Here is a 27,195-nt window from a genome sequence, read left to right as displayed (position 1 = left end):
TTTCCATATTCTACAGGTCAGAAGCAAGTTCCTCAAGGAGAGAGTGTTAGAGAAACCCTGGATACCAGTAGGTGGGGCCTTTTGGGGCCAACATAACGATGCCTACCATAGCTCTAAACCAGATATCTCACTTCCCACTTGTACATAGAAGTACAAGTCCCATTATCAAGTGGAAAATGTACAAGTCTGAGTACATCATCTTTTCCCATCCCCAAAGTAAGCTCATTTCCATCCTTTAAGTTAATGGCACCACCATTCACTGCATTTCCAAAATCAGAAATGACGGGTATTATCATGGATTTATTCTTCTTCCCCACCCCCAATGTCCAATTATTCGTGACCTCCTTCTAGTTCTCATTTCTAAATACCTATTATATCTGTAGTATGAAAATGCACCTTTAGTCTACCTGTGGTTTTTATAACGCAGGCTACACAAATTCACACTCAGCAAAATCTTCTTGGTCAGTAGGGATACATGAAGTTGAATGACAAATATTGTGAAGGGAATAGCTTTCTACCTGAATGATATCAAAACTTCCTAATAGGATGAAGTGGTTTAGTATGGTTATTTCCAGTATGGGGGATGTAAGCTCAAAACAGTCGTGTTTGTTTGCAATAACTTCTATCAGCTGTTCTTGAAAATATTATCTTCCTGGAAGGATAAATCTCTGGAAAATGTTTCAGTCCTACCATATAACTTTTCAGGTATTTTCATTTATTAAATTTTCACACCAGTCCTAAGAAGCTCAGACCTATTTGTTCTACTATTTCATCCTCTCAGGGTCTCCACTAATGCACAGGATGGCAGTGTAAGGGCAGGAGGGTGTTCCTGTGCAGATCCTGGAAGCAGCAGGGGCCTGCACACATCAGGTCAGAACTCTAATTCCTCCCCAAACCGTCTTCAGTTCTAGCTGCTTGGAATTTAGACATTGTGGTCTGCTTTTAACAAACCTCCTTTTTCTAATGTGACCATGAGATGGGGATGGCCAAGAGTGACAATGGCATTTTCTAATTAGTTATAACATGATTGGTTGTCACATATTTCATATATTTCCAAACTGCTATGTCCTTCTAAGGCAGTCCTGGAATGTTTGTCTGGGAGCTGTCTGTGCAGAAACAGATTGGGGTATACCACCTATAAACTGGAGGCCTTACTCCTATGCTCATTTTAGTCGCTGCCATCCATGCCTTCAAGACCTAAGTCATCGGAATCCCTAAAATACTCCTCATCCTTAGATTCAGTTTAACTGGATCAATTTCCCAGGCCTAGAAAACAGTTGATACTTGTTATCCTGACAGCCCCATTCAAAAATGAGATATGAAAAGTAATGCTTTCATAGCGACATGTGGGAAAGAACTATAAAAACCCTTAAGACATGGTTTGGCAAAGATATTTTCCCCAATTCAGAAATGAGTAGTGTTTTCTGGCATCTGCTGTAGTACTTTGTGGCTGGCAGCTGAATTATCTTGGTCTCTGCCCAAAACTCTGGCTTCGAAAGCTGATCTTGAAATCTCCTGTGTTAAAGAAGGATATAAAACATTTAATGGTTGTTTGTGTGTCAAAATAAGACATTATATTAACCAGATTAGGAGATGCTGTGCTTGTCCAAATGGCCACAACAATAAACAAAATAATTACATTTTGCCTGGTAATGTAATGTTTATATTATTCTTCCAAACAACCTATGAGATAGGATAGGTTTTAACAGCCCATTTTACAGATATAAAAACTGAGATTCAGTGAGACTAAAAGGCTGGCTTGTGGGTATTTCAACCCACGGCTTTATTTATTTATTTATTTATTTATTCATTAATTCATTCATTCACTCATTCATTTTTAAATATTTATTTATTTTCAGAGAGAGAGAGAGCATGTGTGCACGTATGCACAAGCAGGGGAGGGGCAGAGAGAGAATCCCCAGCAAGCTCCACTGTCAGCGCAGAGCCTGAACTGGGGCTCGATGTCATGAATCATGAGATCATGACCTGAGCCCAAATCAATAGCCAGATGTTTAACAAACTGAGCCACCCAGGCGTCCCTTGAACCCACAGCTTTAGACTTAAGCCTGTTTTCTTGCTACTTTGCTAAATTATTTTTAAGGTTTATTATCTGAAATGCCATGTAGTAAGCAGCAAGTTAGTAATTCTTCCTTTAACTATGACTGAGAGAAAATTATATACCATTCTCAGCCAATATTGACTTGGAGAATTATTTATACCTTCCTTAGCATTAGTAAGTTTACAGTACTTTTGAAGACAATTATCCTACTCATGACTGATCTGTCACTGTAAAACAGGTATGGACTCGAGTGCCCATAAGTAAATATGTTTTGGTGTCATAAATATGTGTTGGTGTCCACATTCCTTTTTCCTAGAAAATTTACTTTAATCAGGTTCTCCTGCCTCTGTGAATTCACTGTCCTCTAACCCATGACCTCATGTCATTTAGTGCTTTGAGACCTCTAAATGGGTTCTTTATATTGAGGTGAGGACATAGCTTGCCCTCTGTTAAAAGCCTATAGCATTAATTCACTGTCTTTCAATTTGATAATTGAAATAATTCAATCCTGTACATATTGCTTTCTGTCATCCTTTGCTTTTTTATTTTTATTATTTATTTATTTATTTATTTTTATTTATTTTTTGAGAAGGGAGATTAGAAGTCAGTAAGAGAAGAGGCAAATGGAACGGTGTTATATAAATCTTTGCTTGTGAAGCAATCTCGGACCTCAGAGGTGGGTTGGTGTGCCATAAAGGGAAGCATCAGTCCGTTATATGGACTTCAAGGAAACCCAGTGATGTAATCCAGGCAGCACTGACATTTAAGGGCACATCTTCTGTAATTGATGAAACATGGCTGCAGGAGTCTCCTAGGCACAAATGGGAGACATAATATGATTCTACATTTTGGCAAATGATTCCCAGTTAGTGCCCAGATGAAATAAGTAGAAATAATGTGAGGACCCAACAGAATAATGGGTAAGCATGGTATCTGGAACCAGGAAATTGGGCCAAGGTTCTAGGGGGTACCAGGGGGACATAGTCTAGGAGAGTATTCAAGGTTCTGGGAAGGAAGAAAGGCTGTAGCACTAGGCCTGGGTTTTACCCCCACATACATTGGATTTTAACAATATTAGATGGATGCACCTGCTGGTGAAGACAGGGTCAGTGGTAAGAAAAATTTTGTGCAGGAAAATAATGCAATCAATCTTTATTTTGATAATATTTTTATCTGCTATTAAGGACAGCTTGAGAGGGAGGAATGAATGGAAACAGTGAAATCAATTAGGAGGCTGTTGTTATCTTCAAAGCTTTGTCTGTCTCACCTTTATTCTTGTCAGATTTCTTTTTCTAGATATCTTTAAGAGTCTCTCTTACCAAATGTTTTAACACTCATCTGTTTCCGTATCATGAATCCCTAATGAGATTGTAAACTTTGATGAATTTGATGCACTTACTTTTGCTTGTTTATAGCATTAGGCTAATGATAAACAATCAGAAAAATACATGGGCATGTTGCTGTGAAAAATACAAAGCATGACAAAGTATGGCATGAGCAGAGAAATGGAGGTATGTTGTATTCAAGGATATAGGTATGTCAAAAGGGAAAGGTTCATTGACTCCTACAGAAAGGTGTTATGTGGGGAACTTTTTTAAGTTTATTTATTTATTTTGAGAGAATGAGAGAGAGAGAGAGAGAGAGAGAGAGAGAGAGAGAATCCAAAGCAGGCTCTATGCTATCAGCAAAGGGCTGGATGCAGGGCTCAAACCCATGAACCGTGAGATCATGACCTGAGCTGAAATCAAGAGTTGGACGCTTAACTGACTGAGCCACCCAGGTGCCCCTGTGGGCAACTTTTTGAATCACAAGTTGCACCATCTTTCTTACAGTTAGTGTTCAAAGATATATTACTTTATTTCTTTTTCATTCAACTTGTTTGTGTTTTTATGTGTTACTTGTAGACAGTATTAGTTGTTGTTGTTGTTGTTGTTGTTGTTGTTGTTGTTGTTTGTGTGTGTGTGTGTGTGTGTTTTAATCCTGCCTGGAAATCCTTGAATTTTGCTCCTGTACTGAATCCATTTGTACTTAGTATAGTTACTGAAATGGCTGTATTTGAGTGCACCATCTTGTTCAATTTCCATTTGTCCCATCTGCTCTATACCCACCCTGTTTCATTATCCTCTATGTACTGCAGTCCTCAAATTCCTGATGACAGTGATGCTTTCTCATAATTACTAAGAGGCATGGAGTGCTGGCAGGCCTCTTGCGGTTCTCCTGCACAATTGGCGGGCCCCATGCCTGCTTCTCAGGAAGAGTCATCTCTTATAGCATTCCTGCCCTTCCTTCAGTGATGTCTGCGGTCTCCCACGATTCGTGCCTGGGATACAGATGGCTCCTCCCAGGTACCTTTCTTCTCCATCACCTAGACAGCCATATATCTTGCACCCCAGAGAGAGTCCCTTTTATGTCCTCTGTCCCCAGTGTTTCTTGTGAGCACTCAGGGAAGGCTCGAGAAAAGAGTTGGTGAAGGGATGCAGAGATCTTTGTGCCTCAGCCTTTGAAAATTAATTAAAATTCCATCTACTTTCTTTTTACCCACATCTATAGCAACATCCTCCACTCACTGCTCTGCCAAAGGAGGGTATGCTGTCTCATCAGAGAGGCTTGTCACCTTTTGCATTTCAGTTCACTAGGTTACCTGATGCCGTCAGTTCTCTAAGAGACTAAAAATCTTTAATGGTTTTGTGTATTAACCAGTTCGTTCTCATTAGTAGAGTGGAAGCAGCATGTCCTCTCACTTTCTCTATCCTAAGGAAATGGAGAACTCAGATGATGCATTTTCCATGCTTACCATAATTGCTGGCACACGATTGCTGCTCAAAAAATACTTGCTAGTTGAATAATATGAGTAGTCCCATCTACTATTTATACATCTTTAAGTTATTGTTCAGTTGCATCTGTGCTTAAATCCAGATATTGTTTTAGAGAGAATCAATATAATAAACTCTAAAAAGAAATGCGCTCCTTCATGTCATGTATGTAGATACATAGATGAGGAGGAAAAATAATCCTTCTGTTGTGCTAGATAGTAGCAAATCAGGGCAAAGAACCTTCTACAAGGAAGGCCTTTATGATAATCAGAGATACTCTGGGATTCTGGGATAACTATTCTTAATATGATTACAAAATCTAATAAAGAACAAAAATGTTAGTATCCCTGTAGTTTCTTTGTTGTGGGTCATAAAGCTCTCTACCTTTTCCAGACAGATCCTTACATTATGCACACACATAAAGTACCTTACTTAGTCATACTTTATTTCTGGGTCTTGAGTGAATCTGTGGAGAATAATTGTTATGTAAACATCATATTGTCTCTGATAACTGCACAGATATTCTGGAATGGGAAGGATTAGGATATATTTAGAGGTCATCCATGGGTTATATAATGGAGTAATATTCCATATAATAACATCTTGAAGTACAGTCAGGGGAAGTGACCAGATCACTGCAGAATATCTAGGTCAACAGCCTCACCTCTGAAAAATAGGCTGGTTGCCAAGGAGGGAAAAGATGGACTTCTTTCTTTTTGTAACCAGAAATAGCAAGACCTCATGTCCTATAAAAGCAAAGATGGACTAAAATATCATGAAACAGACCTGGGTTATAAGAAATAAAAAAGCTATTTCTTGTTGCCCTGAGTCTTTTACTTATATCACAGATAGAGGCAGACACTGAGCCAACTTTGAGGGAATCTAAAACATAAAAATACATTATTTTAAAACATAATAAATACATTTTTTTTGGTTCTGAAGGAACCAAAGAGCATCCTGAGTTAAATGAAAAGGAACAAAAGAATATCCATGTTGTCTGGAACTGAAGTTGTTTAAACACAATATATCAGAAGAAAAGTAATCACTAAAGTATGCAGGCCTATGTGTGTATATGTATTTATATATGTATGCATGCATACATATGTGTTTATGTGGGAATATGTGTAGGAGGGAGAGAGAAAGAGAAGAGAAATTGAGAAATGAAGGCCAATTGCTGAGAGAAATCTGGTTTTCATCAATTTACAAATAGAAATTGGGACTGTACCAGATATGAAGATGAAACATTTTGAGTCCATTAGGCTTTCTTTGAGTTGCAATTGTTAGGGCATAGAATTTGCAACACATAGATATTTCCTTTGCTTTGCATGCCTGTGCTGCAGAGATATTTAAACTCACGCCTCATGTATCCCTCTGGAGCTCACGCTCAGTCTGATCCTGGAAATGCTGAATATCTGATTGATCTCTTCATGAATCCGAGGCTGTTTTATCTCAAGGCTTAGCATGCTGTCAGTAATTCAAAAGTCCTTAGTCCTGCCATTAAGCTAGATTTTGCCTCACAAGAGAAAAGAGGGAGAACTAAGGCTCTCTGAAAAGCCAACATGTAGGGTAACCTTGTTCTGAACCCTTTAAAATCATCAAGGCTGGGATAGAATCATCTGGGTTATTTTGAGTCACATATATTTCCAATTTCTTTGCACAGAATTATTTTTAGTCTTAATTTTACTAGCAATGCTGAAAGCTAACCTTTATATCTTTAAGTGTTCTCAATTGTATCATCTAACTGATCTTTATAAAAACCAAGCCTGTCTCAAATTGTTTCTAAAATTTCATTGGTTAACACTTTTACAAAATCACCACTGTCTTTGGGTTAAAATTCACCCTGAGGGTCAGTGTAATATAGAGGTGAAGAGCACAGACCCCTGAGTCAGACTGATGAGCTCCCATTCCACATTCTACTACCTACTTACTCACGTTTCTGTTATTTTCATTTCCTCATCTGGAAAATGGGATAATGATAGCACCCAAGTCATACAGTTCAGAGTATTCGAGAAGATAATTTACCTAAAGCCATTCAAAAATTGCTCGGCACACAGTAAGTGTTTAGTGAATGCTAGTTAATATCACTGTTGACACAGAATACAAAGCCCTTTGTGGTGGGACCATACTTGACTTTTAAATCACTGTGGGTCAGGAAATCGGCTAAATTTCTCCATGTATGATTTTGTCTGGTATTTACAACAATCATATTGGATAGGTATAACCCTTGTTTTTAAGCACAGATAGTAGGTACTTCCTCAGCAGCAGCAGCAGCAGCAGTATTATCAGAATCATATTTTCCTTCATCATGTGTTATCATTCCAACTTTATAGAGAAAGTAATCCCTTCATATGGATTTGAATAATTTAAACAGAGCACATCCATCTGGAAGAGAGAGACAGAGAGACAGAAATGCTAGCAGGAAGAGAGATAAAGAAACAGACCATTCAGTTTCTTACTGCTGGCATCAATCTCTTTGAGACACAGCAGCACCAAAATTTTTCTAAATTTCCCTTTATCTTTATCATGAGATCCCTATTTTGGGTAAAGCTACTTTTTTCTTTGTAAACTATAAAGTCCTACCTGCTGCAGTATAGGAGAATACAGAGGATTAAAGTCTCAGAGATGGTGTGATGGATGATCTTTGACTACGATTTGCTGTGGGGAGCACAAGTGATGAGAAGCCAACTTGGTACCCCTAAGGGTAATTAAGGCACAGCCTAGTTTGAACCAGGATCAAGCGATCCTATTCATCCTTCCCTTAATTCAATAAATGTCTCACCACTTTATATTTACACATCTACAAGTTTCTACTGAAAGGACTCTACCTATAATACTGAATATTTACTCAAAGTAGACCTACTGCCTCTACTTGTAGACATGAATTTGTATTTCTATCTCCCTGGGCATTTAGCTACATGACAAATCCACATGCCTCGTGGGTGGGTAGCGTGCTGCCAATGAGACAAATCCTGAGATGAATGCATAGAAAGGATAAAGGCTCAGAGAGAAGCCTGGAAAAGGCTGGAACAAGACAAGCACACACGAGCCACTGAAGCTGTTCTGGAGGTCAGCCGGGGTGATGCACATTTTAACCAAGAGCGAGTTCTGTCAGTATTGCCAAAACCACATTCATTCCTCTTGAACCAGTTCCCATTATAAGCCTTTGTTTCTGCTTGAAAACATACAAAGTGTTTTCAAATGTTCTGTCAGAAGTCAAGGCCTAAACTCCTTATGGAAAGTCGCACTGTAAACTGGATACAAGTTCCATAACTCACTGTTGGTGGCTCAGAACTAAGCTGTACTTTTTGTTCCTTCTTCTCAAGTCTCCCATTTTCTCTCCTGTTATTCTCATTTCATGTATATCCTAAAAGTCCAAATGAACAAAATTGGTTCAATATAATTTTTTAATTCTGAATGTGGAAAATCTTCGGCTTAAACTCCGTGATACCAAAAAAGATGGGGCTATTGAATTAAGCAGAATAATAGGCTAGCAGAACCAGTTTGAAAAATATTTGATGCAAGATTCTTATTTTTTAAATGCAAACCACACACACACACACACACACACACACACAAATGGTTTGCATTTAAAAATACATAGACTAAAAATTGTGATGGAACAAATTCATTCTTGGCTGTATTTATTTCATGTATAACACTGTATGTAGATGTTTTCAGGCATCCCAGATCTCAGGAAATATAAAATCTCAGAGTTAGTTTGGTAAAACAAAAACTCTACTGGATAATGAGATCTAGAGGATCAACAGATGTATTTAAAATTTTTTTTTCTGGGGCACCTGTGTGGCTCAGTCCGTTAAGTGTCCAGCTTCAGCTCAGGTCACAATTTCTTGGTTCATGAGTTGAAGTACTGCATCAAGTTCTGTGGTGACAGCTCAGAGCCTGGAGCCTATTTCAATTCTGTGTCTCCCTCTCTCTTTGCCCCTCCCATGCTCATGCTCTGTCTCTCTCTCTCTTTCAAAAATAAACAAACATTAAAAAAATAAATTAAAATAAATAAATTTTTTTCAACGTTTATTTATTTCTGAGAGAGAGAAAGAGAGCACGAGTGAAGGAGGGGCAGAGAGAGAGAGGGAGACACAGAATCCAAAATAGGCTCCAGGCTCTGATCTGTCAGCAGAGAGCCCAACACAGGGTTTGAACTCACAAACTGTCCGATCATGACCTAAGCCAAGGTCATATGCTTAAATGACAGAGCCACCCAGGGGCCCCTCAACCTATGTATTTTAAATGAACAGCTCATTAATAGAAAAAAATGGGGTTAAAACTGCCAGCACTTAATTATTTAAATGTAGGATTAAAGTTAAACATCTGTTGGAGGTATTGTGTGTTTTAAATATAATGATATTGATGTACAATGATATAGCAAAAGAATGGGATAGAAGGAAAGAAGAAGGAATAATATATAATTGTACTAATTTCTCACCTATCACAGATGGTAGTTAACAGAAATTCTGAAGTTGAAAAAATACTTTAAAAATATGACTAACATCTCAACTTTAAAGGCACATGTAATAAATAGAAATATATTTTAGGACATAGCTCTTGTGATAGACAAAGATTTTAAAAAGTACAGTACTTCCCTTGGAGTACTTAATTTTTTTAAGTAAACTTTTTCCTTTAGAATAGTTTGAGACTGACAGTGAAAATGGTACAGACTCCCCTTCTACCTCCACAGCCATCTTCCCCTATTAATAACACCTGACATTAGTATGGTCCATTTGCCAACAATGATACATTCTTACTAACTTAACTTCATACTTTAATTCCTTAATTAAAGTACCTTAATTTTGATCTAATGTCTTCTTCTATTCTAGGATATCATGTAGCATATCACATTACCTTTAGTGATCATGTCTGCTTAGGCTCCCCATGGCCATGACAAGTTCTCAGACTTCCCTTGTTTTTGATGACCTTGGCAGTTTTGATGAATACAACTCAAGTATTCATAGAATGTCCCCCAACTGGGATTTGTTTGATTATTTTTATAGTTAGACTGGGGTTACAGGTTTTGGGGAAGAAGATCACAGAGGTGAAATGCCATTTCCATCACATTATATCAAAGGTCCATACTGCCAACATGATTTATCACTGTCAACCTAACTTACCTGGCTGAGGTGTGGCTGTCTGGTTTTTCCACTGTCAAGTTTTCTTTTTCCCATTTTTCATGCTTTACTCTTTGAAGGAAATTACTATACACAGCCCACACTTAAGGAGTCAGGAGTTATGCTTCACCTTTTTGAGGGTGAAGTATTTACATAAATTACTTGGAATTCTTCTGCAGAGGTGATTTGTCTATTCTAATCTATTCTATTGACTGATTTATAATTTATATATGCATTGAATTTTTAATAATGTCAAGATGTCAAGAATAAAGGCACCTATTTAAAAAAAAGAAGGAAAGAAGAAAGGAAAGAGGGAGGCAAGGAAGGAAGGAATGAAAGAGAAAAGGAAGAGAGAATTCTGGAACTGAAGTCAGTCCTTCACACAGGTGACCTGATCATATTAGTCTCTCCTAGTTCCATTTCATTACCTGTCCTGAGTACATCCTACTATATAACTAGAGAAAAGCTGAAAATTGTTTAACAGTTATAGTTTACTTGGTTGTTACACCCTAGATGCAAGTTTGTGTTCAAAAATACTGAACCTTAAGTCTTTAAAACAATCCTGATTTCCACTTAGAGTAAGCATAAATCACAAGCTTGTATTGCAAAACTGTTAAACTTTTTTCTTTAAAAAATGTTGACCAAGAGTCAGTGATCAGGATCAATTACATTCCCCATCCACCACTCATACTGGACATGCTAGACATCCCTCCCATTCCGTTCACTCCCATAGATGCACGGCTTCCACTACTGTAGTAGCTGCTGTTCACTGCTCCTTGGCTGCCTATGCAATGTTTGATTGAAAATCACTGGAGTTTTCCTGTAAAACTTGGTCATATCCACTCATGCTGCTCTGGTCGCCATAGCCGCCCCCATAACCACCACTCAGCTGCTGAGAAATCTTTTTATTTTTTTATTAAAAACATTTTTAATGTTTACTTATTTTTGAGAGAGAGAGAGAGAGAGAGAGAGACAGGATGAGAGAGAAAGAGACACAGCTTGAGCAGGGAAGAGGCAGAGAGAGAGGGAGACACAAAATCCAAAGCAGGCTCCAGGCTCTGAGCTGTCTGCATGGGGCCCAATGCGGGGCTCGATCTCACGAAGTGTAAGATCATGACCTGGGCTGAAATCAAGTCAAATGCTTAACAGACTGAGCCACCCAGGTGGCCCAGGGTATCATATATTTGAATGCATATTTAGTAACAATTAGGGTACCATACATAAAAGCTGAAATTTAGCTCCTATTATAGTGTAAGTAACTAAATGTAGGCAAGTATCAAATAAAAAATTATCTCCTCTCTGTCTGTCTGTCTGTCTCTCTCTCTCTCTCTCTCTCTGTCTCTCTCACTCTCCCTCTCCTCTCCTTCTCTCTTTTACACACAGAGCTCAATTTATATATCTAGAAGCAATGACAGCTATGTTACAACTTAGGCTAGTCCTTTTTGACTTTGATTTTGAGAAGGATCTTGATTTCAGAAACATTAAAATGTGGAGAGGGAGTGCATCTTAGAATTAAGACACTATACTATTTATCATTTTTAGCAAAACATAGGGCTAAATCATGAATCAAGGGCAGCTGTATAGATCAGTCTTCTACTTATGCAACAAATATATCATTTTATCTTTAAGAGCCAATACTCTTTTTTTTTTAAGTTTATTTATCGAGAGGGGCGGGTGGCACATAAGCAGGGGAGGGGAAGAAAAAGGGAGAGAGAGAATCCCAAGCAGACTCCTCTCTGCCAGCACAGAGCCTGATGCAGGGCTTGAACTCATAAACTGTGAGATCATGACCTAAGCCAAAATCAAGAGTCGGAAGCTTAACCGGCTGAACCACTCAGGGGCCTGAGCCAATACTTTCTATTAGTTAGCCATTCATTCTTTGTATGTATAATTCATTGATAATTGGAATTTTTCATAGTGAAGTAAAAGCAACCTTACAACATATATCATCAAAAAGCAAAAAACTTACAGATTATATCACGAAATAATATACTGGGGTGCCTGCGTGGCTCAGTTGGTTAAGCATCCGACTTTGGCTTAGGTCATGGTCTCATGGTTCCTGAGTCCAAGCCCCACACAGGGTTCACTGCTGTCAGTACAGAGCCCACTTCAGATCCTTTGCCCCCCTGCCCCTATCTCTCTGCCCCTTCCCTGATTTCTTTCTCTCAAAAAAAAAAAAAAAAAAAAAAGAATTTACCAATTTGTTAATATGTGCTTTGGTATTTTAATTACTTGAAAATTGGCCACTTATATGAACCACATTTGGAAAAATCCCCTCAAACAAAGTGTATCCAGAAAAATTAAGGCAGGAAAGTCTTGAAATCAAGCAAGTTAAAGCCTCCCGAAACATATATACTTCCATATATACTCAGGTGAAGCAACTGAGACTTAACAAACATTTCCTAAATTCATGGCAAAATTAGGACTGTAAACCACACTTCCTGGTTCTATGCCAAAAGCCCTTCCCACTTCATCGTCCAACCATAATATGTTTTCTTCCTTGACCTATAACAGGTAACTAAAGATCTGCAGTAAATAACTCATGATTGAGAGCACACATTATATAGTAAGTCAAGGCAAGCTCATCACCCATAGAATAATATTAGGAGAGATCCAGTCTGCCATTAAGTGGGCTCTATGATCCCTGCCCCAATCCTTCCTGGTTTGTCTCTGAACCTACTCCCCCTGCCCTTAAAGCTGATTGGCCAAACCAACTCCTATGTATACAGGTGGCTTGAGAAATAAAATCACTTATCTGGTTTCATTAAAACAATAACAACATTGTAAATATTATCAAGAAAACATATTATTTTAGCCTAAAAGTTTCCTTCTGGGAGCCTGGGAATGTCTGTTAGGGAATGTTCCACATTCTAAAAGCTATGTTTGTTTTCAGTCCATTTTAAGTGGAATATTTTTCACCCTTCTGAGTAGGGCAGACAAAAGCTTTAATTAAACAAATGTCACATGGGAACTCTTGCCCCCAAAGCCTTTATTGGCCCTAATTAGCAGATGCAGCTGTAGACTCTATCAATATGAGATGGTCTGTTTATTGTGTCCATTTATATCATACTCATCAGGGAGTATGTGGAAGACACCCCAGAATTATCAGCTTTAATTAAAACTGGCTCAAATGGTGGAGAAAATAGCCCACGCAAAAAAGGGTCAGGTAAAAGAGGAAGATTAATAAAAAAAAAAAAAAAAAAAAAAAAAGCAGTAGCCACAGCACACTGAGAATATTACCATGGCTTCTTTGAGAAAACTGGAGGAGGGTGTTTGATGTTCTGATTGTCAGCAAATGCCTGAGAGACACGCAGACATTTCAGGGCTGGGCTGAATTATACAGACAGGGGAGCTCCTGAGTCAGAATGTTTTCTTCTCCTCCCCAAGGTTCCTAAATGACCCAGCGCTCCCCTAGCTTTCATTCTAAATAGACTGGAAAGGAGAAGTGGTACATTCATTTAGACATATTCATTGAATCCATCATTCAAGGAATTATATACAGTTAAATCTGGAAGCTCCTGGAAAGTTATTTGATGTATCTTAAATACAAAATCTAACAATACTTATACAAATTCTGCTGTGCTTTTATATATTTTTCTTATCCTTACAACTCAAAGCTGGTACCTTGCATTTTCCAGATAAACTATCTTAGGCTCAAAAATTTCAAGTCCTTTCTAAATGTCATAGAGTTAATACATGATAGAAGCAGGATCTAAACTTCAGTGTGATTCCAAAGCCCAGACACCTTTTTCCAAACTGAGGCTTCTCTATATTAGTCAAAAGAATTTAGTATTTTGGCCAAGAACTTGTTAACATGGATAAAGGAGCTGGGATTTCTGAAGACCAACAAACTGAAGTTTAAACCTTTTCCCACAGTTTCTTCACTCATGAAATCAGGATAATAAATACTTTTTATGAAAGTTGGATTATCTGAGATAAACTTTGTGAGAAGATTTTGGCCTGTGGAAAATGCTTGATAACCATTGTTGCTTATTCTATTCTCATCATTCCATTGTGACCCTATTTTGAAAGACACTGAGATGGCGCTTCATCAAATCTCTTTGGTATGTCATTGGCTTGCTTAATATAAAGCATATACTGATGCTCACCCTTTGTGTTCTAACAGAAATATAAGCTTTATTTGTTCTGTTTCCCAAGGAAACAATTGCTAGACGTATTACTCTTCAGTTTAAAAATTGTGAAATTTGAGGGGTGCCTGGGTGGCTCAGTTGGTTAAGCATCTGAGTCTTGATTTCAGCTCAGGTCATGACCTCACAGTTCATGGGATTGAGTTCCATGCTGACTGTGTGGAGCCTGCTTGGGATTCTCTCTCTCCCTCTCTCTGTGCCCCTCTGCCCACCAAATAAATACATAAACTTTCTTAAAAAATGTGAAATTTGAAAGTAGCAGTGATCAGCCAGTAATGAGAAAGCTGTAACTATTTAGAATGGGCTTTGTAAACTTTTCTGGTGAAGTCCACTTAAAGGCACAGCAGAACCAGCCTGTGTCCCTATGTGGTTTGAATGCTCTTCAGCAAGCATGAGATTTGTTAAAAGGATATAGTGTTATCTTTAAAATAATGTAGTTTTGTGCTCCTTAATATATACGCTTTTTTAATTGAAAATCATTAAACTGTTAAGTCTACTCTCTTCCTCCCTGCCTTTCAAGTCATTTAATCATGTCTATGCTCCAGAAGACATGCCTTCTTTTTTTTAAAAAAATTGTTAATGTTTTATTTATTTTTGAGACAGAGAGAGACAGAGCATGAATGGGGGAGGGTCAGAGAGAGAGGGAGACACAGAATCTGAAGCAGGCTCCAGGCTCTGAGCTGTCACAGAGCCTGATGCGGGGCTCGAACTCATGGACCGTGAGACCATGACCTGAGCCGAAGTCGGATGCTTAACCGACTGAGCCACCCAGGGGCCCGACATGCCTTCTTTAACCATGTCTCCTCATGCCTCACTGAGACATACCCAAGAAGTCCTGGAGAAATTCCATATTCCAACCTAAGAATTACTGGTTTATGAAGTATTTCAACCAAGGTAGGAATAAGCCAAATAATGATTTTTGCCTTCCAGGAATTATTTCTGAGGTGATTGCCATGAAAATAAGTTCTCTTTTGGCATTTGCCCTAACATAGGGAAATTATTCCTAATGAGGACAAAAGAGAGGCAAGAGAAAAATAATGTAGGTTCTATGCCAACTATGCATTTTTTTACAAATGTCACATTTGTAAATGTTTATAAATGTAAACACCTCACTATTCAAGTGGAAGCACAATGTAATGAGAAATCATGACAAGTCATAGTCTGGGTCCTTCCAGTTTCACAGCCTATTCCCCTTCCTGGTTTATATTTGTTTAAGAAAAGTTTTTTAAAGTAATTTCTACATCCAACATGGGGCTCAAAAGTTGCATGCTCTGTGGACTGAGCCAGCCAGGCATATACCCCCATCCCTGCTGGTTTACTTTCAAAGTGGATCCCATGGTACCTGGCTCAGATCCCTTCATTGGGCCTGAAGCCCTCAGTCCCTCACCTTCCTTAGCTGTGGTAGTTTGCTGGCTACAGCTCCCAGCTAAGTCGCTCTCCAGAAATTGCCCTCTAAGGGCATCACCTGGTCCGAGGTTAGGCCTGGATCCCTGGCCACAATCCAGCACATCCCTGAAGGGCCACCCCAGCTCCAGAGCTCCCGGGCAGATTGGTTCTGTGATTGCCGCATCACAAGTCAACTTTTCTTCTTACCCAGTCCTACCTTCCTCATCCCTTTACAGATGCTATTCCAGCAAACAAAAGTTGACCCCAGAGTCGGTTTACTGGGGAACACAGCTTATGACAGCTTCTCATCTAGAGTTGACTTCCTCCAATTCTCCCTACACAGTGATTTCCCAAGTTTCATTAGACACCATCTCTGAATTTAAATGTGAAAATAAAATAACAATTATGTGGGGCACCTGGGTGGCTCAGTCAGCTGGGCGTCCAACTTCGGCTCAGGTCATGATCTCACAATTTTTGGGTTCAAGCCCCACATCAGGCTCTGTGCTGACAGCTCAGAGCCTGGAGCCTGCTTTGGATTCTGTGTCTCCCTTTCTGTCTGCTCATTTCTCTCTCCCTCTCTCTCCCTCTCCCTCTGTCTCTCTCTCTCTCAAAAGTAAATAAACACTAAAAAATATTAAAATAAAATAAAATAACAATTATGTGAATCTGAAACGTTGGTATGTGGATACTTAATTGTAGTTAGCAAAGTGATGATTTCTAATTCAACTAGTTTGAGTGACAGTATCCATTATGCTTCAGGCACTTGACTGTTTGAAATGACAAATGTAAACTTATTATAACCATATGGTGTTAGTATTATTATACTTGCTCCAAAAAGGAAGAAACTGAGACTTATTCAGTTTGTTAAAGTCCCAGCATTAGCATAGTATGAACTCAGAATTTGAACCTGGGCTCTCTTTCCCCAAGTCTAGTGGTTTCCAGTTTACCTGGGAACCTTTGTACTGTTCATGCATATTTCCAGCTCTCTGCTCTCTGAGCACAAGGAGCAGTGAAATTTCAGGTGGTAGTGGCCCTGCCAGTTTGTGTCCCTGAGAAAAGAAAACATGAAATAGAACTCCTAGCACTACTCCAGATGGGCATAGAACATGAGTAAAAAGGAATCTGAGTTGTCTTAAGTCACTATTCTCGGGCATTATTTATTATCACAGCAAAAACTAGCATAATTAGTATGAATTATAACTCAAGGACAGATTTTTTTTTTTTTTTACAAATTTCATATGTTTATTGAACAAAATGTATAGCACAGTGAAGTACCCACTGCCACACACATTTGTGAGTTTCTTCCTCAGAATCTGTTCACCTCTTCTGATAATGAGGCCCTGATTTTTCACTGGGATATTTACCTTCTCAGCCATTCAAGGGTTGCTGGTTTATGGTCCAGCTCCAGAGACAAGCCCAGTTTGGCTGAAGCCAATTGTGACTTCCTGGCTACCATGATGGTTCAGAATTGGGCACACTCCTAACTTGAGCACTAGGAGCAAAACCCAGGACTTAAGCAAGAGGTGTTGGAAGAGACCCTTTCTCTCCCTCTGAATGGGGAACAAGTTGGTGAAATCTGTGGGTACATGAGGGCATCCCTTGGGGCCAAGAGGTCCCCGTCTGTGGACTGAAGATGAAGTGGACTCTGGGGAAGGGAGCAAGAAACCACATTTTTGTAACTCTGAGGAGAGGGATAATTCCTTACTTAAAATGAGCACTACTTCTGGACTTTAAGTTTTGAAAGTTCCCAGATACCTTAGTTCTTTTTTTTTTTTTTTAATTTTTTTTTAACGTTTATTTATTTTTGAGACAGAGAGACAGAGCATGAACGGGGGAGGGGCAGAGAGAGAGGGAGACACAGAATCGGAAGCAGGCTCCAGGCTCTGAGCCATCAGCCCAGAGCCCGACGCGGGGCTCGAACTCACTGACTGTGAGATCATGACCTGAGCTGAAGTCGAATGCTTAACCGACTGAGCCACCCAGGCACCCCCCAGATACCTTAGTTCTATGTGAGTCTGATTTTCTGTTCTAACCAATAAACTCACAAACCCACTGTCCAGAGAGAACCACTATTGACATTTTGGGTTCATTCTTCTTATACATGTTAGTGCATTTGTATAGCTACAATTAATTTTCTTTAGTTTTTTACTTTTACAAAATTGAGAAAAAATATGTACTCTTCTGAAATATTTCAGTTGATAATATTGTTTACCTTTTTTTATGTCAACCAAATCTATCATTATCATTTTTAATTACTGCATAATATTCCATTCTAGAATATGCCATAATTTAACAAATTTCCTAAGGAACATTTACACTTTGTCCATTTTTCATATTATAAATGTGCCATTTTTATACACTATTTCTATTATTTCTTTAGGCCCTAGAATCACAGAGTGATTTAGGAGCTAGATCACAGAGTATGTACTTTCTTAAGGCTTTGACATATTTTAGCAGATTATCCTCCAAAAGAAACATATAATTTATATTCCCATCAGCTTGGAAATTGGTATGTTTGATGGGTAGAAGTAGGTAACTAAAGGCAAAATTCTGGCTAAAATGAGACTATCTGTTTACTGAATACTTATTGTCTATTATTTGTACAACACTTTGATAGGTGCTGGGGATATACTGGTGACCAAGGACTCTTAAACTTTTTTCTCTGTATTCTTCCTTCTCCAATTATGACAGATTTGTAAAAAGGTCTAGCTTTGTGAATGAATTAAGTAACATCACACATCATGATGTTACAGAAACGTGTCACATAAATGACATCAGATAGAGCAGCCTGGAGATAGTGGAGGTGTATTTGCCAACCATGTCAAACAGTGATATGTGACATCACTATATGCAATATTGTTCACCCATACTTTCCTCCTGTGCTCACCCCTGTACAGATGTAGCTAGAAGCCTGGAAATTTTATTTCCCAGACTCCCTTGCTAGTAGGGTTGAACAGATTATTACTGCTATTTTTTTTTAAATTTAAGATGTATTAATAGAGAATTGCCATATTTGCTAAAATTGAAATGTCCCTAATACTAAAATCTATTTAATAATGTAATATAATTGAAAGAGTTTGGGTTTTGCAATCATGTAGATATAATTTAATTTGAATCTCATCTAACCCATACTTATTTAATGACCTCGAGTTTTGATTTCTTTCTCAGCTCCCATTTACTCATCTATAAAATGAGGCCGATAATATTTGTGTTACAGCATTGATGTGATGGTTTGATAAAATAAAGCCTTTAAAGCTTTTAGGCAATTGCCTGACACATGGATATCAAATAAGTGTTTTACAGGGGCATGTGGGTGGCTCAGTCGGTTAAGCGTCCGACTTTGGATCAGGTCATGATCTCACAGTTCGTGGGTTTGAGCCCCGCATTGGGCTCTGTGCTGACAGCTCAGAGCCTGGAGCCTGCTTCAGATTCTGTGTCTCCCTCTCTCTCTGCCCCTCCCCTGCTCATGCTCTGTCTCTGTCTCTCAAAAATAAATAAATGTAAAAAAAAAAATTAAAAAAAAAAAAGTCTTTTACAGAAAGTGGTCCTCTCACCTCCTGCATCTGAAAATCATTAAAAATACAGATTCCTAAGGCCCATACTAGACCTATTGAATTAGAATCTTAGGCTGTGATCTCCATTTTTAACAAATTCCTTTAACAATTCTTCACTGGGATTTCAAAATTATTATACTAAACAAACATTAAGTATTTCTATCATATATAGATTCATATATGATTCAGCAGACAAATAGCCTTCAATGAGGTTATTACAACGATCTCAGAACCATCAACAGGAGTATCACCCACTGCACTATAGATGCATCAAAGGAAACTTAATAGAGGACTTTGTGGAATTCAATACATACTCCAAAGCAATAGCATCTAAAAGAAAAACCTTTGTGAATTCTTTGTGTCTTTAAATACCACATGACTAAGGTGATCTTAGCTGATGAGAATGGTGCAGGCCAGTCTGGGACTTGAAGACTAGCTACAATCAGATGCCTTTTGATAGCCAATGAAGGTCAAGGCAAGGATCAGAAACTCATATGAATAAACAACAGTAATGCAGAAATTTTCTGGTAGAATTCTAGGCCAGAAATTTTATTTTTGTTGCTTTTAGCAACAAAGATGCCTTCGATGCCTGCTAGTTCTTCTTAGTTCTGGTGAGCGAATTTGGAGCTATGTGTTACCCTCCCAACCCCCCTATCACCAAATCACTTTCCCCTACTTCTCTCTTTCTGAGTGTGTGTTTACATATGCCTATGAATTTATAGACCAAAAAAGGGAAGTTGTAAATAACCAAGGTTCACTCTAGTTCCAGTGAAGCTATTAGGCTTTCTTGTTCAAGAAAAGGAAATTAGAAAGTACTTTTGACTTTTAGTTTTGTGGATTGAATCAATAAGATTCTGGACAAAAGGGCAAGGGGGGGGGTGGGGATACAGGTCAAGGCTAGGCATTGTGGTCCAAGGTACAAAGATACAAAGAAGAACTGGAGCTGAGTTTAGCTTTGAGGGTCTACAGTCCTCCCAAAGAGCTGACTTCTGAGGCAGAGGTGGGCAAAGAGACTTTACTACAGCCTGGAGCAGCAAGACAAGGGCCACCACTCTTCAAGCCACCACATAGCCACAGGGAACAAGGACAGTAGAGACATGCATACACTGATCTTGCTTCTCCCCTGCTCAAGGTTTTGATGCCTGGTAGGCACCATTTCCAGCTCTACACAAGCCTCACCTCCCTCTTGCCCTGACAGTGTTCTTGTATCATACAAAGAAAGAGGGAAAGGAACCCATACCAACAGTCCTTCAAATAACTGACATTGGATTTCCCCAAAAGTTGAGTGGATGAGGGAGTCCTCAGTGAACCTTAAATAAAACAGAAAAATTTTTAAGTTTATTTATTTTTTGAGAGAGAGAGAGAACATGAACACACCAGTGAGGGGAGAGCAAAGAGAGGGAGAGAGAATCCCAAGGAGAATCGATAAGGGACTTGATCCCATGAACCACGAGATCATGACCTGAGCCAAAACCAGGAGTCAGACATTCAACCAAATGAGCCACCCAGGGACCCCTAAAACTGAGAAACTTTTAAAAATGTGACATTGCTTGCATTTTGAGTGTTGAAGAGGGAGACATCCGAACTTACGTTCTAATCTCCTCATACATGCCTGAGTTACATCAGAGCTAGCTGGCAGATTTCTGCCAGACATTGAAACAGAATGTAAATAGAAGGTAAAGCTGTAGAATTCAGTTTCAGCATTGTCTTTGGGGAATACACTCCTATAGTCATCACTTCTCCACTCAAAGAGAATGTGGAGAAGTGGAATCATTCTCAGATTTGCCTTCCTTCCTTTTGTGCCTTTTATGGAGCCAAATCCAAAAACACAGAGAAGAATTTTACATTGTTTTTACTACTGTCAATGAACTGGATTATGATTTAGAATTATATCCAGTCACTGGAAGCACTTGAGAGAAGCAAATGTGCTTTATTCTTTCATGAGTGACCTCCCATAGCAGCAGCTGTTGGGTACCCCACTCATTACCCCACACCTCCCTGGCACTCCCTTTCTAGTACATGCCTATGCAGTTCTTCCAAAAGCCCCTGTGATTCTCACCTGAGGGCATCCTCAGGCCCCAAACACCAGCAGGCCAGAAGTACCAGGAACTGATGCACTAGGAAATAGCCCTCAGTCAAAAAGAGATGGAAATTAATGGATAAATGTATAGCTTCCTTGCCCATGGGGGCTGGGAGGAGAATAACTCTGTGTCATGTTCCACATCGTCTCCCTGAGTTCCTATTGAGATTGAGCCCAAGTTGCCCCCAACATTAACTTGCTTGATATTATAAACATTACTGGCTTTCTTTCATGTCCTACCTTCTATTCTCACTTTTCTATTGGTGCTTCCCAGGATCACCTCCCTGATATATTAATTGCACACAAATATTTGTCTTGGACAGTGCTTTAGGGAGCATTTACCCAAAGACTCCTCCTTGGGATAGAAAAGAGATGCAACGGGGCGCCTGGATGGCGCAGTCGGTTAAGCGTCCGACTTCAGCCAGGTCACGATCTCGCGGTCCGTGAGTTCGAGCCCCGCATCAGGCTCTGGGCTGATGGCTCGGAGCCTGGAGCCTGTTTCCGATTCTGTGTCTCCCTCTCTCTCTCTGCCCCTCCCCCGTTCATGCTCTGTCTCTCTCTGTCCCAAAAATAAATAAAAAACGATGAAAAAAAAAAATTTAAAAAAAAAAAAAAAAGAAAAGAGATGCAACGAATACTTCACAGGTGACTAGGATGGAAACTAAAGAAGATTTAACCTAGTCATAAAGTGATACTGGGCTGTCCCATGAAAGGAGGCTTCTAGCTCTTCTTTCTTCACCAGGGGACATTTATTTCCTTGTTGAATTTTTCCTGTACTGAGGTCTTGCTGATGTTGTCAGTACATAGAGTAGATCCGTCTCTTGGCAAGGTCATATTAAGCAAGCCTACAGAACTGAGATACAAAATTCAAATACCAGTTTATGAATTTACCATAAGAGGTAATGGCCACAGGGAGTGGAATACTCAATCTCCAAGTGACCACTGTGTACTGTGTCTAGAGGCTGACTTACGTGGGTTTCCAAACAAGCAGTAGAGTTTGCATGAAAAGCATGGAATCAGGACAAAGGAAGCCAGTGGCACCCAAGGTCTAAAGACATTAGTCTCAGACACCTGATACCCATGCCAGCGAGTAAGGGCAATAGTGCCTATGAAAATAGGAATCTAAAGCTCCTTGGCAGAAGATCCCTCCAACCATTCCACACTGGGGATCCCCTCATGAATAGGACTTGCAGATTATTGGCTAAACATGAAAAATCATCCAGAAAATGCTTACACATGGAATGCCTCTGAGATTTTCAACCTCTCCTTCTGATCTTCACCTTCCTTTAAATGTTAATAAATTCAATCAGATACAAACCAATTCTGCTGGGCTGTAAATTATTCAGACTTGCTCAGTGCTTTTGCATATGTCAGCCTGAATTTTAATTTCCAAGGGGCAAACTCATTTCCCTAGCATTTAGTTTGAGGAGGGCTGATAAACTTCAGTGCCTACTTACTAATACCACCTGTCATATCCAGGCTGCATTTCATTTGTCCTCACAAATGAAATGAATTGTTCCTTTCCCTCAGTCTTTGAGGTAGATGTTACTGTCTTTACTCACAAGAAAGCAGAGGTTCAGGTAGGCCAAGCAACTTGGCCAGGAATGGAACTGGAGTCAAGCCTGGTTTGTCTAAGCTTGCAACTCCTGTCCTTTTGTTTTGTCATGCTACTCACAGGTTATAATGGAAAAACTTGTATTTAAGGGTTGAGTTGATGAAAAGCTTTTATTTCTAGAAGAAAGTTTGATGACTCCTAAGGGTCCATCTAAACCTAAGAATGTATAATTCTTTTTTTTTAAGTTTATTTATTTATTTTGAGAGAGACAGAGAGCACGAGCTGGGGAGAGGCAGAGAGAGAGGGAGAGAGAATCCAAGCAGGCTCCTTGCTGTCAGCGCAGAGCCTGACACAGGGCTTGAACTCATGAACCACGAGATCATGACCTGCGCCAAAGTCAGACACTTAACTGACGGAGCCACTCAGAGGCCCTAGAATGTATGGTTCTTGAATGCACCTGATTTTTTAAATTTCAGAATTGAGACCTTTTTCTAAATATTTCTGGCAAAAATTACTTGTTGTTATTCAGGGACAAAAAACCATGTGTGAGTTATCTTTCTAATTGCCTCAGTTTTTCACTTCACCGACCTTAGGATCATGTAATTCATTCACGCTACTCACCATGTCTCCTTGCTAATGCATACTGCATCTGATACTGATGTTTCACAGGGAATGAGAGTAACTTTCTAAAGATTTTAAAAGATCTAATTACCTGTATTGACCCTGCCCAGAAGCAACCACAAACAATGCTGTAATTAACTGAGTCTAGCTATAAATGGGAAACATGTGGGTGATTTTTATTACCCATGAAGAAAAACAAGCTTCATAAGCTGATGGGTAACTTATATAACATTCTGAAATTTGTTCCAAGCTTCTATAGCTTTCTTTTTATCTTTCTTCCTTCTTTCCTTTTTCTTCTCCATTCTTCTTAATTGAAAAATTGTTTATTTAGTCAGTTATGAAATGAAATAGATGATCATCAAAGGAAGTTTTCAAAAACACAAATAGAAAGATAGGAAAGATCCATTAAAAAATATCAGTGGAGATGGCCTTTGAAGATTCCATCTCTGTTTCCCAGATGAGGTGAGTTTAAACAGGCCAGGAGGACATGGCCAGCTGCGGAAGAGACAAGCATGCGTGTAAAGGCTGTGAGGAGTATGAACACAGTGTACCAGGGAAAAGTCAAGCAGTGCAGGGGGGCTGAAACACGAGATGCTGAAAAAGGTCAGAAGGTAAGCCCTAAATGCCAAGCTAAGGGAGGTGGACTATAACAGAAAGACCATGGTGAGGGGTTCAAGGTCGGGCTAGTGACATGATCAGAGCTCTAGAACAGTGCCTGACTCACAGAAGGAGTTCAGTATATATTTATTGAGTGAATACATGGCAGACTCAGTGGCAGTCTGTTGAAGCTGGGTGGCAGTAAATTAAAGGCGAGGCACAGAACCCTGACTCTGACTTCCTAAATTACTAGAGACCAGAACTAAGGTTCTGGAAATGCAGATAGCAAAGATAGAATGGATTATAGGGAGGTTAAATAAGTTTCCTCTTTCTCATCAAATGTTCCTCCCTTTCCAGAAGGGTAGGATACCTTTGCCTGGTACCTCATATTCCTCTGCATAAGTGTCTATTAGCTGGCTTCTGAGATTGAATTGAAACTTTTGGTTCAATTGACTCTTAGATGAATTAGCGATTAAATTAACATGCAAAGAGTGTTGGTGGCTTTAAATGCACATCTATGTTAAGATAAATTTCTGTCCTCCAGGCATCTAGTCTATTAAATTCCTATAGATCTGAGTTATCTGCCAGGTCCTTGCTTGAACTAGAAACAACCTATAACTAGCAGTAGAATTTGGAAATTTAAACAAGCAAAAAACCCCAAAAAACTCTGGGTGTAATTTATATTTTCAAACTTATTTTAAACATTTAAAGCCATAAGGTTGTGTCACTCCCTGTGGTTATTTTAAATGTAGTTAATGAGGGAACTGTGCCTAAGGGCACAGACATTTACAGAAAGAAGCTTGCAATGCAATATTCTCTAACCCATTTAGGTGGTACACATTTTATTTTTTGGTGGTTCTTTATTATGTGTTTTAGACAAAATACACATACTTATATGTATTCGAATAAATTGAACCAGCATATCAAACTTGTGATTTCTTGGATGATATGGATAAGAAAAAAAAACTTAGTTAATTAAGAAAATAATAATGCAGATAATACTCACATGTAGCAAAGGCTGACAGCAGCGAGCCCAATGTGGGGCTCGAACTCACAAACCATGAGATCATGACCTGAGTCAAAGTTGGATGCTCAACTGATTGAGCCACCCAGGTGCCCCACTTCTGCCCATTTCTTAACTGGGTTATGTGTTTTTGGGGTGTTGAGTATGGTAAGTTCTTTATAGACTTTTGATACTAACCCTTTAACAGATACATCTTTTGCAAATATCTTCTCCCATTCCATAGGCTGCCTTAATTTTGTTGATTGTTTCCTTTGTTCTGCAGAAGCTTTTTATCTTGATGGAGTCCCAATAGTTCATGTTTGCTTTTGTTTCCCTTGCCTCCAGTGACATGTCTAATAAGTTGCTCTGGCTGAGGTCAAAGAGATTGCTGCCTGTGTTCTCCTCTAGGATTTTGATGGTTTCCTGTCTCACATTTAGGTCTTTCATCCATTTTGAATTTGTTTTTTGCATATGGCTTAACAAAGTGGTCCAATTTCATTCTTCTGCATGTTGCCATACGGTTTTCCCAGCACCATTTTTTGAAGCAACTGTCTTTTTTCCGTTGGATATTCTTTCCTGCTTTGTCAAAGATGAGTTGACATATAGCTGTGGGGCCATTTCTGGGTTTTCTATTCTGTTCTATTGATCTATGTGTCTGTTATTGTGCCAGTACCATAGTATCTTGATGATTACAGCTTTGTAATATAGCTTGAAACCCAGAATTGTGATGCCTTCAGTTTTGTTTTGCTTTTTTAGGATTGCTTTGTCTATTTGGGGTCTTTTGTGGTTCCATACAAATTTTAGGATTGTTTTTTCTAGCTCTGTGAAAAATGCTGATGGTATTTTGATAGGGATTGCAGTAAATGTGTACATTGCTTTGGGTGGTATACACATTTTAACAATTTATGTTCTTCCAATCCATGAACATGGAATGCTTTTCCATTTCTCTGTGTCCTTTTCAATTTCTTTCATTAAGTGTCCTACAGTTTTCAGTATGTAGATCTTTTACCTCTTCAGTTAGGTTTATTCTTAAGTATTTTCATTTTTTAATGTTTATTTATTTATCTTGAGAGAGAACATATGAGTAGGGAAGGGGCAGAGAGGGAGGGAGAAAGAGAATCCCAAACAGGCTGCATGCTCAGCACAGAGCCCAATTCAGGGCTCGATCTCACAAACCATGAGATCATGAGGTCATGAGATCATGACCTAAGCCAAAACCAAGAGTCAGACACTTAACTTACTGAGCCACCCAGCCGCCCTTGGCCTTTCATTTCTTAATCCATTCATCCATCCATCATTATCACCATTATCATCACTACTAAAAGTAAAACCTGTGTTGAGGAGATAATGTGGTCAAATATGAAGTTATAAAGTAAAATAAGACTGGGTCTGTGCTTTTTAGGGTCTCACAGTACAAGGCAAGAGATAGATATATTAAAAAAATAATTCTATTCTAAAATGGAGACTCTAAAACAGTGGTAGAAAGATTACTGAGCCTTAAGGATGGAACAAGAAACTAATGGGGAGGGAGAATGTGATGTAGAGAAAGCTCCATGCAGGAGAAGTCACCTGAAGAATGAGTAGTTTTAGGTGAAGAAGCAGAAGGAACTTTGCAGAGGTGAGGTTTGTACTAAGGCACAGAGTTACTGAACACTCTGATATGTTTGGATAAACACATGTGCTTCTAAATTACTGGATTGTGAAGTGTGAGGAAAGAAATGTAGAAGTTGAGAGACAGAAATAGTGCAGGCCAGAATAGATCTCCCAGCCAGAAGGAATCCAAGAAGAAAGTTGATTCTACATGTACAAAGCTGAGTTTGAATGTACATCTTTTTTTGTTGTTGTTTATTTATTTTGAGAAAGAGAGAGAGTACATGTGCACAGGAGTAGGGGAGGGGCAGAGAGCAAAGGAGAAAGAGAATCCCAAGCAGGCTCTGCACCACCAACGTGGCACATAACCCAGGATTTGATCTCAGGAACCTGAGCTGAAATCAAGAGTCAGATGCTCAACCGACTAAGCCACCCAGGTGCCCCTGAATGTACATCGTTTATAGAAAGTAGGATATGTGGCAGTTTATGTGTGTGCGTGTGCGTGTGTGTATGTGTGTGTGGTGTCAGGGGCTTGAGATACTGAGAATGAATATAGAGGGGAAAAACGGGTCTTAGACCTAGCAGGAAATTGAACAACCAGTTGCTGGCTTTTTCAAGATTCTTAGGTCCTTTTACATCAGTTGTTCTTCTGTGTCCTTAGTGATC

Source organism: Panthera uncia, chromosome D1 (assembly GCF_023721935.1).
Source record: "Panthera uncia isolate 11264 chromosome D1, Puncia_PCG_1.0, whole genome shotgun sequence".
NCBI classification, from domain to species: Eukaryota; Metazoa; Chordata; class Mammalia; order Carnivora; family Felidae; genus Panthera; species Panthera uncia.
The sequence above is the reverse complement of the archived record's forward strand: the minus strand, read 5'-3'. Positions refer to the sequence as shown.